Source organism: Mesoplodon densirostris, chromosome 3 (genome assembly GCF_025265405.1).
Source record: "Mesoplodon densirostris isolate mMesDen1 chromosome 3, mMesDen1 primary haplotype, whole genome shotgun sequence".
NCBI lineage: Eukaryota > Metazoa > Chordata > Mammalia > Artiodactyla > Ziphiidae > Mesoplodon > Mesoplodon densirostris.
The window spans coordinates 175,288,516-175,300,838 of record NC_082663.1 but is presented as its reverse complement, the minus strand read 5'-3'; the positions used below and the strand labels follow the sequence as shown (position 1 = coordinate 175,300,838).

Here is a 12,323-nt window from a genome sequence, read left to right as displayed (position 1 = left end):
ACCCAAGAGCCCTCCTCCATCTGGGAGGGTCTGGGATCTTATCCTACTTGTAAGCTAACAAGTTAGCTTGCCACAGTTTCATGGATGCTGGCAGAAGACAAGAGACTCATGGGTCAGAGGCAAAGGATTTTATTACTCATGCACAGCAAGTAGCATGAGCACCCTAAGCCACCAAGTCCCAATGGGGGCAATGCAGAGGTACCCAGGTAGACACCATGCATTTAGTGGCATTGCATTGCAGCTGAGGAACACTGAACTCAGAAAATTGACCAGTTGTTTAGCAAGCAGTAAGCAAACCTGCTCTTTGTTGGGGGTGAGTAGGAGGTGGGGGAGGAGACATTATCTCATCCCTCAACGTTGCTCACTAAAACGCAGCTCTGAGAAACAGCCCAAGCAAAGAGCAGTCAGGGCCTTGCATTTTAAGCATATCCAACAGGAACGTGCAGAGACACTCAGGCCTCATTGGTGATTAACTTTCCCAACATTGATGGACCCATACCTCAACCACTTCCCTACATAGTGTGGCTTCTATCTCCTTCCTCATGTTCACCTCCATAGGGGCTGGCACCCCCACTCTCACTGAGTCCCCAGTCTATTTCACTGTACACATAAAGTTCACATGGATTAAACAACCACTCTGACAGTGGCTCTGAAATCTGGTGAATCAGACCTAAATCCTGCCTTTGGTGAACTTGGAGACAAGCTTAGGGACTGCCTTATTCCATAAGGGCTGCTATAACAAAAATATAATAAACTGAGTGGCTTATAAACAACAAACATTTATTTCTTATAATTTTGGAGTCTAGAAAATCCAAGATTAAGGTGCCAGCAGATTCAGCAGATTTGGGCCTGCCTACTGGGAGCCCAATTTCTTGCTGTGTCCTCACACAGTGGCAGGAGCAAAGGAGTTCTCTGGGGTCTCTTTTATAAGGGCACTAATGACATTCATGAGGGTTCAACCCTCATGACCTAATCACCTCCCAAATCGCCACCTCTGACTACCTAATATTGGGGATATTGGGGATTAGGTTTCAACGTAAGAATTTGGGGGGGCAACAAAAACGTTCAGTCCATAGCAGGGACTATGACATATGTTCAAATAAGTGTGACAAGTGACAGATGATGGTGTTTATCAGAAATGAAATAGGAAAAACCTTGGGATGCCAGAGGTGGGCTTCTTCCTGGATTATATCTGCTGAAGGCTGATGTCATCCATTATGTAGGGAGCATGTAACAATCAAGATACAGAGCTATTTCATCAACACAAAGATCTCCCTCTTGCTATGCCTCTGTAGTCACCTCCACCCCACTCCCTACCCCCCAATAAACACAATCCCTAGCAACCACTAATCTGTTTCCAGTCACTATAATCTTATCATTTATAGAATCTTATATAAATAGAATCATGCAGTATGTGACCTTTTGAGATTGACTTTTTCACTCTACATAATTCCCTGAGGTATATCCAAGTTGTATCCTGCATCGATAGTTTATTTGTTGTTAGTGCTGAGTAGCATTCTGTAGTATGGTGGTACCACCATTTGTTTAACCATTCATCTATTGAAGGGCATTTCAGTTATTCCCTGTTTCCCTGTTTTTTGGCTGTTACAAATAAGGGTGCCATGAACATTTGTGTACAGGTTTTTGTGTGAATATCAGCTTTCACTGCTCTGTGATAAATGCCTAAGTATGTAATTGTTGGGTCATATGGTAAGTTCATGTTTAGTTTTGTAAAATATTGTCAGACTCTTTCCTAAATGGCTATACCATTTACATTCCCACTAACAATGAATAAGTGATCTACTTTCTCTTCATCCTCGCTAGGACTTGGTGTTATCACTGCTTTTTATTTTAGCTATTCTGAAAAGCTTGTGGTGATATCTCATTGTGATTTTAATTTGCACTTCAACAACGTTGAACATAAATGTCTTGTCATGTCATTGGCTCATTTTCTAATTGGATTGTTTGCTTTCTTACCATTGAGTTTTGAGAGTTCTCTATTATATCCTAGATATGAGCCCTTTGTCAGATATGTCGTTTGCAAATTTTTTTTCCTGTTTGTTGCTTGTCTTTACATCCTCTTAACAAGGTCTTTTGCAGAATAAGTTTTTAATTTTGATGAGATCCAATTTAATATTTTCTTTTGTGGATCATGTTTTTATTGTCATTTCTAAGAACTCTTCACTAAGCCCTAGGTCCTAAAGGTTTTCTCCTGTTTTGTTATGAAGTTTTTATAGTTTTATGTGTTACATTTAAATCTATGACTGATTTTGAGTTGATTTTTGTGTAAGGTGTGAGCAATTTTTCAAATAAGTTGTATTATTCTTCTACTAATGTTTTATATACTCATGGTAGAAAAATCAGCAAATGCATGACATTACAGCAAAGAAAATTTAAATTTTTCATAATCCTACCACGTACAGAAAATCAGTTACATTTAGATGTGTGTCTTCCCAGCATTTTTTTTAAATCCTTTGTTTTTTATTTTTAGATTCCTTCCAATTCCTTTTGAAGATGAGGAAAGATTTCAAAATGAAACTTAAAGGTTAGATGGAATTTCATTCTCTTTCTTCTTCATCCTTTGATTGGCCAGTTTTATAGATGAGAAAACTAAAGCTTAGCGAGGATAGACATCTTGCCTTCTGAAAAGTCCAGTCAGGACTTGAACTCAGCTCAGCTTGACCACCAGCCATCATTCACCATGCTATACTCCATACAAGGCTGGATTACCAAAAAAAAGCCAACTGCTAGCACACAGAAAAGCAGAGGCAAAATTATTTGTCCAAGGCCTGGGGTCGTTTGGCAAGCCCGCTTGTAACTAATATGGAGGTAGAATATATCCTAACAGCTCTGGCCCGGAGAGCTAAAAAAGGTACCCAGGGAGAAATGAATACTTTGAAAAACAACGAAGTAAGCATAGAGGGTCAGAATATTATACAGCTATTAAGATCGAAATTAAGTGTGACCAGTGTTTTTATTAAAATAGATTATTTTCCTCAGGTGTTACAATAGAAAAATGGGCAGTGAAAGTTTCTAGAATAAAAACTTTTAAAAAGCAGCTATAAAAGATATTTTGGGAACAATTAGGGGAAATTTGCACAGGCACTGGTATCTGATGATGACAAGTTAACGTTAATTTTCTCAGGTGTGACATGGAGTAGTGTAATACTGTCTGCAACTTTCAAATGGGTGGGAGGCTGGGGAAGCTCTATCTGTCTAGAGAGAAAGAGAAAATGTGGCAAAATATTAACCTATGTCGTATGTAGGTAGAAAGAACACCGGTGTTCGTTGGGTCATTGTTTTAATTATTTCAATTTACTTTCAAAATAAAAAGGTAGATGTTGGGGTGGGAGAGAATTTCCTGACTTCTTTTCATAGCAAAAATTGTCTGAGCCATTGTGAGGAGCTAAGACCTTCCTGAGTCCCCCTCTAGGTGACATCTGCCATTCTAATGGTAGTTTGGGCATTCGGGGAGATTTTTTTTAACCCTGGGCATTGGAAGACTGTCAGTTGTGACAGCACCAGGGTTTTCTTCTGGGATCATTTAGTGCTGTCCGCAATGTTCTTCCCTTCCTAATTAAGGTATTGTAGGTATAGGACAATGATTCACACACAGCTAGCACCCGTTAACCAGAATAACTCTCACCTCTGGTAATTCCTTTCTCCCAGAAAGAAAGCAAATACTGTATTTTTGAGGTTAAGTTGAAACGTATTTTTGAGGTTAAGTGGAAACAAAAACGAGGCTTTCCCTGACCGGGAATCGAACCCGGGCCGCGGCGGTGAGAGCGCCGAATCCTAACCACTAGACCACCAGGGAGCACATGAAAACAACTTCTACATCGAGCTAGACTAAGTGTAAAAGGTGTGACGTAAACGGGGCTCGTGAATATGATTACATGAACCTCGGGTACTTACACCGCCTCCCTCTTCCACCTAGACAGTCTCTCGGCCACTGTAAATCCGAGAAAACAGGTAGTGGAGAACAGCAGGAACGGTAAAGTCTGAATATGGCCGCCTTCTCAGAAAACAGGAAAAAAAAAAAAAAAAAAAAACGCTAGTAGCACAGGGGAAACGCGCTACGTATGTTAGCCAGCCTAGCCGAAAGTGGTAAAAAGTGCCTGTCAGAAGTGGGATTCGAACCCACGCCTCCATTCGGAGACCAGAAAGCCCACAGGGAAGGTATACACCTTGAGTCTGGCGCCTTAGACCACTCGGCCATCCTGACACGCTGCGTGCCGCTTCCTCGTACAGAGCCTGCTTCCTGCGGCAGCCTGCTGCGCTGCCCCGCCTCACGGTCCGGGCGAGCTGTCGCTGGATCCGCCCGGCCAGGGCGAAGGAGAACCGCCTGCTGGGCGCCGGCCGCCAGCCGCGGAGCTCTTGGAGGACACCGGGCACTCCGGAGTGCCCAACCTCGCTCTCCCGGGCGAAGCCGGAAATCGAGCCGGATCTCCAGAAGCAAGGACAATCCCGCTAGAAAACCAGGGGGGTTAGTGACCACCCGGCCCAGCAAAGGAGGGAAACTATAGCAGCAAAGACAAAGAGAAAGCGCCAGGATGCAGCCCACCCGGGCTACCCGCCACCTCCAGATCCCGGGTTCCCGCCGCACATTCCTGGCCCTAGCTGCGAAAACTGGCTAGACGAGTGAATACAAGGAAAGCACTGGAATGTACGCTTGCCACAGAGTAAGCGACAGTGATTACTGTTGTTGTTTCAAAATTATTAGGGCTGTGCACTACCAAACGTAAAATAGATAGCTAGTGGGAAGCAGCCGCATAGCACAGGGAGATCAGCTAGGTGGTTTGTGACCACCTAGAGGAGTGGGATAGGGAGGGTGGGAGGGAGACGCAAGAGGGAGGAGATATGGGAACATATGTATATGTATAACTGATTCACTTTGTTATAAAGCAGAAACTAAGACACCATTGTAAAGCAATTATACTCCAATAAAGATGTAAAAAAAATTATTAGGGCTTTCTGCCTTATTGTCCCTGGCATACCCATCCTCTTAAAGTGCACCCTTCTTCCTCTGCCAAGTCACCCAGCCGTGGTTACAGATAATGGGGAGATCAGTGTTCAAGAAAAAATATTCATTCATGACACTTGTTAAAGCACTGTAAGGAAGACTTTATTCAAGGGGGGCGTTATCAAGATATGTGTAGGTACCACTGCACCAGGGTCTTGCAGTGGGGGAGGAGAGATTAGACTCAGCTCTGAGTACAACAAGGGAGAGTGGAAATTTATAGCCAAAGAGAGAGGTGGGGGGCCATCACTGGATGGAAAATTACTAAGGGGGGGGGGGTTCTGTACAACCCAATCTAACAGGGTTCTTGCTGAAGGTAGGCCAGGATATCAGACATCACCTGGCAGATGGTAGAGGGCAAGGAGCCCCATTATATATTCAGGGTGATCATATATCAAGGATGGGGCATTCTGGTTAAACATATTAGCAGGATTCTTGCTAAAAATGGACATTGTAGAGAGAAACATGGAAGTCCAAAAGACAGGCCTAGTTGAAAAAGAGTTCAGGGGAGCAGTTAACAAAAGAGTACAAAGATAGCAAGAGTGCTTTAGCATCAATGGAAAGACCCCACTCCTGTGCTCCAGACCACATACCATTCACTCACTCATTCATTCATTTGTTCATTGAGTCTTTATTGATATAGCAATGAACAAAGTCCCTGCCCTGGCAAGCTGACTGCCAGTGAAGGGCACAGTCAGCACAAACAAACATACAGACTGTAAGGACAAAACAAAAGCAGGGCGATGAGATGGTGGAGGTCTATTTTTAGACATCTTTTTTTTTTTTTTTTTTTTTTATGGCTGCGTTGGGTCTTCGCTGCTGCACGCGGGCTTTCTCTAGTTGCAGCGAGCGGGGGCTACTCTTCGTTGCATCGCGTAGGCCTTTAATTGCAGTGACCTCTCCCGTTGGGGAGCACGGGCTCTAGGCATGTGGGCTTCAGCAGTTGTGGCTCGTGGGCTCAGTAGCTGTGGCTCATGGGTTCCAGAGCGCAGGCTCAGCAGTTGTGGCGCACGGCCTAGTTGCTCCTCGGCATGTAGGATCCTCCCGGACCAGTGCTCGAACCCGTGTCCCCTCTCATTGGCAGGCAGACTCCCAACCACTGTACCACCAGGGAAGTCCCCCATCATTTTTTTAATAGTCAGCCAAAGGAATGTTGAAAAGAGATTACTAACAGATGGAAGATAGGTTAATATATTAAGGGTATAATAAACTGTGATGTTTAAGGTATGGTCACTACTTTGGGGTTGTTTTTTTCCACCAGAGATAAATCAGGTGCATCTCTTGACAAATTTTATTTGCATTGCTATAAATAGGAATCTTTGGCCTTGCACTCAGACAGAAACCATTTGCATTACTATCGGTTTTCTACAAGTTAATTTCTACCCCTATGGAATTGTAAAATAAAGTCAGTAGAAGCCAATCAAAGGTGCACATGGAATCAGATAATCCCCAAAAGATCTGCTAGACAAAGTTAAGCTGTAAGGACACCTAGTGTCCAAGAGAATCAGAGCCGAATAACAGTTAAAGCATTAAAAACACATTTTATCCAGGAACTATTGCAATAGGGGAAAAGAGACCTTATATAATAGAACTGGGCTCACTTCCAAATACAGCAAGGAAAAGTGGGGATTTCTGGCTAAGGAGCAGGGTGGGGTCTCTGGATGGAAAATGGCTAAGAAGAGACATCAAGAGTAGAGAGATTCTTGCTAAACTGATTTAATAGGATTCCTGCAGGCCAGGGTCATCAGATATCACCTGGATAATGGTGGGGATGAGGAAGTTGATTAGCTGTGATGGGTGATCAGGTATTAAAGGTGGGGAGATCCTCACTAAACTAACTAGCAGGATTCTTATTAAAATTAGACTCTACAAGGCAGGACATGGAAGCACAAGGTCAAGGCCTAGTTGAAAAGAGGGCTCAGAGGAGCCTGACTAAATTTTGGTCAAAGAGGGAACTTTTGTCACTAATAATCTCTTTTCTACTTTCAAGTTTTGGATAATCATTTCTTTCACATTGGAGCCTTAACTGAAGGGAGGACATAAGCACTGAGAGAAGGGGAGGGATGTTTTCCACAACCCTGATGATCATATCCTAATTTCTCTGGAGGCCTACTTGGCCTTCAGGAACTCCTGGCCAGCCTGACCTTACCTCACAGTCTCCCATGTACCCCAGTGAGCTAGCTGCTTTTTCCTCAACATGCTTGATCTGTCTTCATTCCTTCTACCTCACCCAGAAAATCCTCTGAGACCCTGGAGGGCAAGGACCAGGGATGCACCAGAGAAGAAAACAAAATGTCTGCGCTCAAGAAGCTCACATTCCAGCAAAGAAAGATGGAAAATAAACAAAATGATTATATGTGGGGAGTGATAAGTACTGTGAAGAAAAATAGAGAAAGAAGGGTAGAGAGAGATGTAAGTGGTTCAGAAGGCCTCTCAGGATGTGGCTTTTGAGCAGACATTTGAAGAGAGTCAGGGAGCAACCAGATAGAATATCTGTGGGGAGAGAGAACAGATGCAAAGGCCAGAAAGGAGTGCAAAACAGACAATGTGGCTGGAACTGAATGAGAGGGCCTGGTGCCAGCCTGAGCGAAGAGGAGAGCTGAGGTTTGGTAAGATATGGCCTGCTTTCCAAGGATCCTCTGCCTGCTATATGGAGAGTGGACTGCAGAGTGCATGAATAAAGCAGAGAGAAGAGTTGAGAGGCTAGTGCAAGCTTCCTTGGATGGACCAGGGGAACAGCAGGCCAGGTGGTGAGAGGTAGTTGAATTCTGGATATATTTCTGAGATGGAGCCAATAAGATTTGTTGATGCACAAGAAGTAAAGAAGTGGCGTGTAACTAGAGGAATTTGGGCCTGAGCAATTGCCTAATAGGGAAGGCAGGGAGGAGGCAGACTGTGGAGGAGGGAGAGTATTGCTTTTGATCTTCAAGTTTAAGATGACTGTTAGTCATCACTAATCATGAGAGAAATGCAAATCAAAACTACAATGAGGCATCACCTCACACCTGTCAGAATGGCCATCATCAGAAAATCTAGAAACAATAAATGCTGGAGAGGGTGTGGAGAAAAGGGAACCCTCTTGCACTGTTGGTGGGAATGTAAATTGATACAGCCACTATGGAGAACAGTATGGAGGTTCTTCAAAAAACTAAAAATGGAACTACCATATGACCCAGCGATCCCACTACTGGGCATATACCATGAGAAAACCATAATTCAAAAAGAGTCATGTACCACAATGTTCATTGCAGCTCTATTTACAATAGCCAGGACATGGAAGCAACCTAAGTGTCCATCGACAGATGAAGGGATAAAGAAGATGTGGCACATATATACAATGGAATATTACTCAGCCATAAAAAGAAACAAACTTGAGTTATTTGTAGTGAGGTGGATGGACTCAGAGACTGTCATACAGAGTGAAGTAAGTCAGAAAGAGAAAAACAAATGCCATATGCTAACACATATATATGGAATCTAAAAAAAAAAAAAAAAGGTTCTGAAGAACCTAGGGGCAGGACAGGAATAAAGACTGAGACATAGAGAATGGACTTGAGGACACCGGGAGGGGGAAGGGTAAGCTGGGACAAAGTGAGAGAGTGGCATGGACATATATACACTACCAAATGTAAAATAGCTAGCTAGTGGGAAACAGCCACATAGCTAGGTGGTTTGTGACCACCTAGAGGGGTGGGAAAGGGACGGTGGGAGGGAGACGCAAGACGGAAGAGATATGGGGATGTATGTATATGTATAGCTGATTCACTTTGTTATACAGCAGAAACTAACACACCAGTGTAAAGCAATCATACTTCAATAAAGATGTAAAAAAAAAAAAAAAAAAAAAAAAGGAGTGGACCAGAAGGAGTGGACTAGAAAGAGAGGTGGTGTTAGAGCAAGATACTTGAAATACCTAGAATACCCTTTGAGAGGAACTGAAATGTTGCCATGTAGCAAGAAGATGCAGCTTTTAGGACCGCTGGGCGGGACTGAGGAAAGTTCTAAAGCTATTTGGCTAAATTCTACTACTGATGTGATATTTTCTTTTCTAGATTCATTTATTCTAGCTTTTTCAATTTTAAAAAATGTTCAAATTCCATAAAATATTTCATGCATAAACTAAAATCTGTACTCACCAAACATATTACACTTTGTAGTTCACACTGTTTCGCCACTTTAGCTTCCAGGCAAGTGGCTATGTAGAATAACAGAATTGTTTAACTCAAGCTGAATCTCCATCTTTACAACCACTGTGCTATGGTTTATTTTGAATCCACTATTTAAATGCAGGTCTATGTGGTACCTTAAGCCATGGAGATGCTATATGTGCCCAAAGTGAGCTCAAATGCTTCCAAACAAAACTGTTAGGAACTTACTTTGGAAATGAGCATGTGTAGCCGAGTGGGCCAACCCAGTAATGGGAGTTCTCCAAATTGACTTCCATGTAGAATATAATGTTTATTAAAGGACAAATAAGAATGTGCTACTTAAAGCATAAGGATCTTGAGATAGACTAACTGAACTGTAATTCTACAATTGTTTAGAATTTAGACCACTAGGAGATTTTACCTGGGTGAAGTGTTTTATCACTAATATTGTTTATGATTGATAGGGTATGATGGTAATTAAAAAGCACTGACTTATTTGCTTTTATTTTTGTATTTAAACCCTTTACAGGCAATGCCCCTGACTCTGGTTCTAGCTCTACTCGGCTGCCTTTTTGCTGTTTCACCTCCTGGAAGTAGTTGCACATGTACAAGATAACAATGCCCTGGGACTTAAGGTGTCTTCTTACCTTACTGTAGGGAGCTGGGTGAAGTGGAGATGATTGGCAGAGCAAGAATTGGGGGCAGGCTGAGGAGGAGGTAGTACCAGGCTAGGGCAGGGTAGGAGTTATGGGGTGGAGGGTGGAACAATAATGAAGAGTCAGGGAGGGTCATCTGATTTAGAGGAGTCTTTTCTTGCTGCTCTTGGAACTTTGTCTCCTTAGTGCCTCAGGGTCCTTCCCCCAAGCTTCCCAGTTGTTCCTCTGCTCTCCTTTGACATTCCTTTTCCCCTGTCCTGCCCACCCCCAAGACAAGATTCCTTCAAGATAAACTGAGCTTTAATAGATCAGCAAGGCCCAGACCCTCAGCTACTAATGGCTTTGGAGATCCTGGAGAACTCACCAGCATCACATCTGCTCTCTCCTAGGCTCCAATATATGGTGCTGGCAGGGATTAGGTGACTCAGTAGGTCTAGATGCTCGGTTACAAAGAGGGTCTTATAATAGCTTCTAAAAAGCCCCCCACCGTGCTCTGCCAACTCTCCTCCTCTCTCCATGTTGGACTGCAGTGGTGCACATGGTAAGGGAGAAAATGTTTCCTGCAAGCCATTCCCCATGACCACCCCCATATCATTGTTCATTCTGTTGTCATGACCTTAAAGTGCTCCAAGAAAATACAGACTTATTTTCAAGTCTCAGTGGAGATGTGAACCACCTCACTTGTCTCCAACAATTTTCTTGTATGCCCCTGGAACACAACCCACTTCTTGCTACCAAGCACCTTTCAGATCCCATCTCCTTTTCCCAATGTCCACCAAGAGCTCAGTTTTGCTTTCTAGTCTGAAATTACTGCCTTCGGAATATCAAGACTTCAGTTAATAAACTTGAAATAGTCATCTCAACAGATGCAATAGCCAGACTTGGGTTTTCTTGGTGGAGAGGGCTGGGGGTAAGCATTTTGTTTTAGGCATCATGTTGGGTGTCTTTACAACCCAGGGAGAGGGTTGGCATAATCAGAAGCAGGCCTTACAACAAAAGTTCTTCCCAACACATGTCCTCACCTACTAAACATGCTTCTCACCTTATTTTACTGCTGGGGCTGTTAGCAAGTAACCTCCTTTCCTCCTTTTCCAGGCCTTCCAGATAAACAGGGCTATGGGATGATGGGGAGCATTTTTACACACAGCTATAGCAGGCTTTTAGGATTCTTAAGAGTTGCTTTGTGATCAAGTCCTGTCTATTTCGCTCTCAAGGTAGAGCATTTTCATTAGGGTTTTGGGCTAGGAAAAGAGGGATGGTGTGGTTAGCCTCTGCATGAATTTCAGAGAAAGCCTAAAGGGTGCCAAGGCTAATGAGGCATGAAGACCAACCCTCTAATCCAGCAGACTGCAGTCTCTGCTCAGGGCTCCCAACAGGGAGTATAGCCACAGGTGTTTTAGATACTCTTGGAGAAAGTAAACCGAAGATTGACAATGAGGGAATGCCAACCATGTTTCCCAGTTCTCACTGGTGGAAGTGGCTTCATTTCTCACCAGTTGAATGGACAGTCTGTGGAGGGCAAGATTCACCAGGTCCTGGTGTGGGGAGGGTGGAAGCAAGGAGAGATGGTTCATTTGGGGAACCATCCAAATATGGCCTGGTGAGTGGACTGAACAGACCAGGAGGGGAATGCAACAAGAACAGAACTAGAAGAAAGGACTTCAGAATGCTGGTAACTCACAAGTTCTTCTGTATTAGAAGCCCGATGCTGGAAGATGGCAGTAGAGGATTGGTTGGATCCATTTTTGGCGCAAATGTAAAACTTTCTAGGTACAGAGAAAAATAGATGAAAGACAGGCAAGGAAAAGGGGAGAAGACAGAAAGAAAAGGGAGGCAAGAATATGCATTGAGGGCCAGAAAGGAGGAAAAGGGGGTAGTCAGAAGTAAAACAGAAGAAATGACAGTAAATGGAGAGAATAAAACAGGAATAAGAGAGAACAGAGATGAAAGGGAAAGAATAAACCCAGGAAGTGGAGCAGGATGAGAGGAAAGCAGCAGGGAGTTCTAGGTGGGGAGTCCTAGCTTGCCAGGAAATAGGAGAAAAATGTAGGGGGCCTGTGTGGGAATGGGAAGGACTCTTCCTTACCCTTCAGTCCTCATTTCAGGCTCCTCTTCCCCTAGTAAGCTTGGTTTGGGTGGCTCGTGTTTTGTCAGCACTCTCTACTTGCCCTTCTGGTTTCTTCACCTCTCATCTACATTTTAATACACAAGCACAACAGTGCAAAGACCTGGTACAGGGGATGAAGATGACTAAGAGGAGAAATACTGAGCTAGGGATGGAGGGGAGGAGACAGGACACTTCCTCTACTGGAGGAACCCTATCTTTGTCTGAGCTTTCCTCACCCATCACATACACCCCACAAAGCAGCACATAAGAAGCCAGGTTCAACAGAGAGCAAATCAGATTTCCCTTTATTTCCATCTTCACCAGGGGGTGAGGCATAAAGAGCGGTCCAGGTGCCTGGATTCTAACCTCGCACGTTTGCTTGGACCTTTACC

The 12,323-nt window shown here is 43.6% G+C and overlaps 2 non-coding genes across 2 annotated transcripts; both read right to left on the bottom strand.

Moving 5' to 3' along the window:
* Positions 1–3,745: 3,745 nt before the first annotated feature.
* On the bottom strand, positions 3,746–3,817 carry TRNAE-CUC (transfer RNA glutamic acid (anticodon CUC)). Its single transcript has one exon. It is a non-coding gene; the product is annotated as a tRNA-Glu (tRNA).
* Positions 3,818–4,119: 302 nt separating this feature from the next.
* TRNAL-CAA (transfer RNA leucine (anticodon CAA)) lies at positions 4,120–4,225 on the bottom strand. Its single transcript has 2 exons — positions 4,188–4,225; positions 4,120–4,165 (listed from the first exon to the last, which is right to left on the bottom strand). It is a non-coding gene; the product is annotated as a tRNA-Leu (tRNA).
* Positions 4,226–12,323: the final 8,098 nt, after the last annotated feature.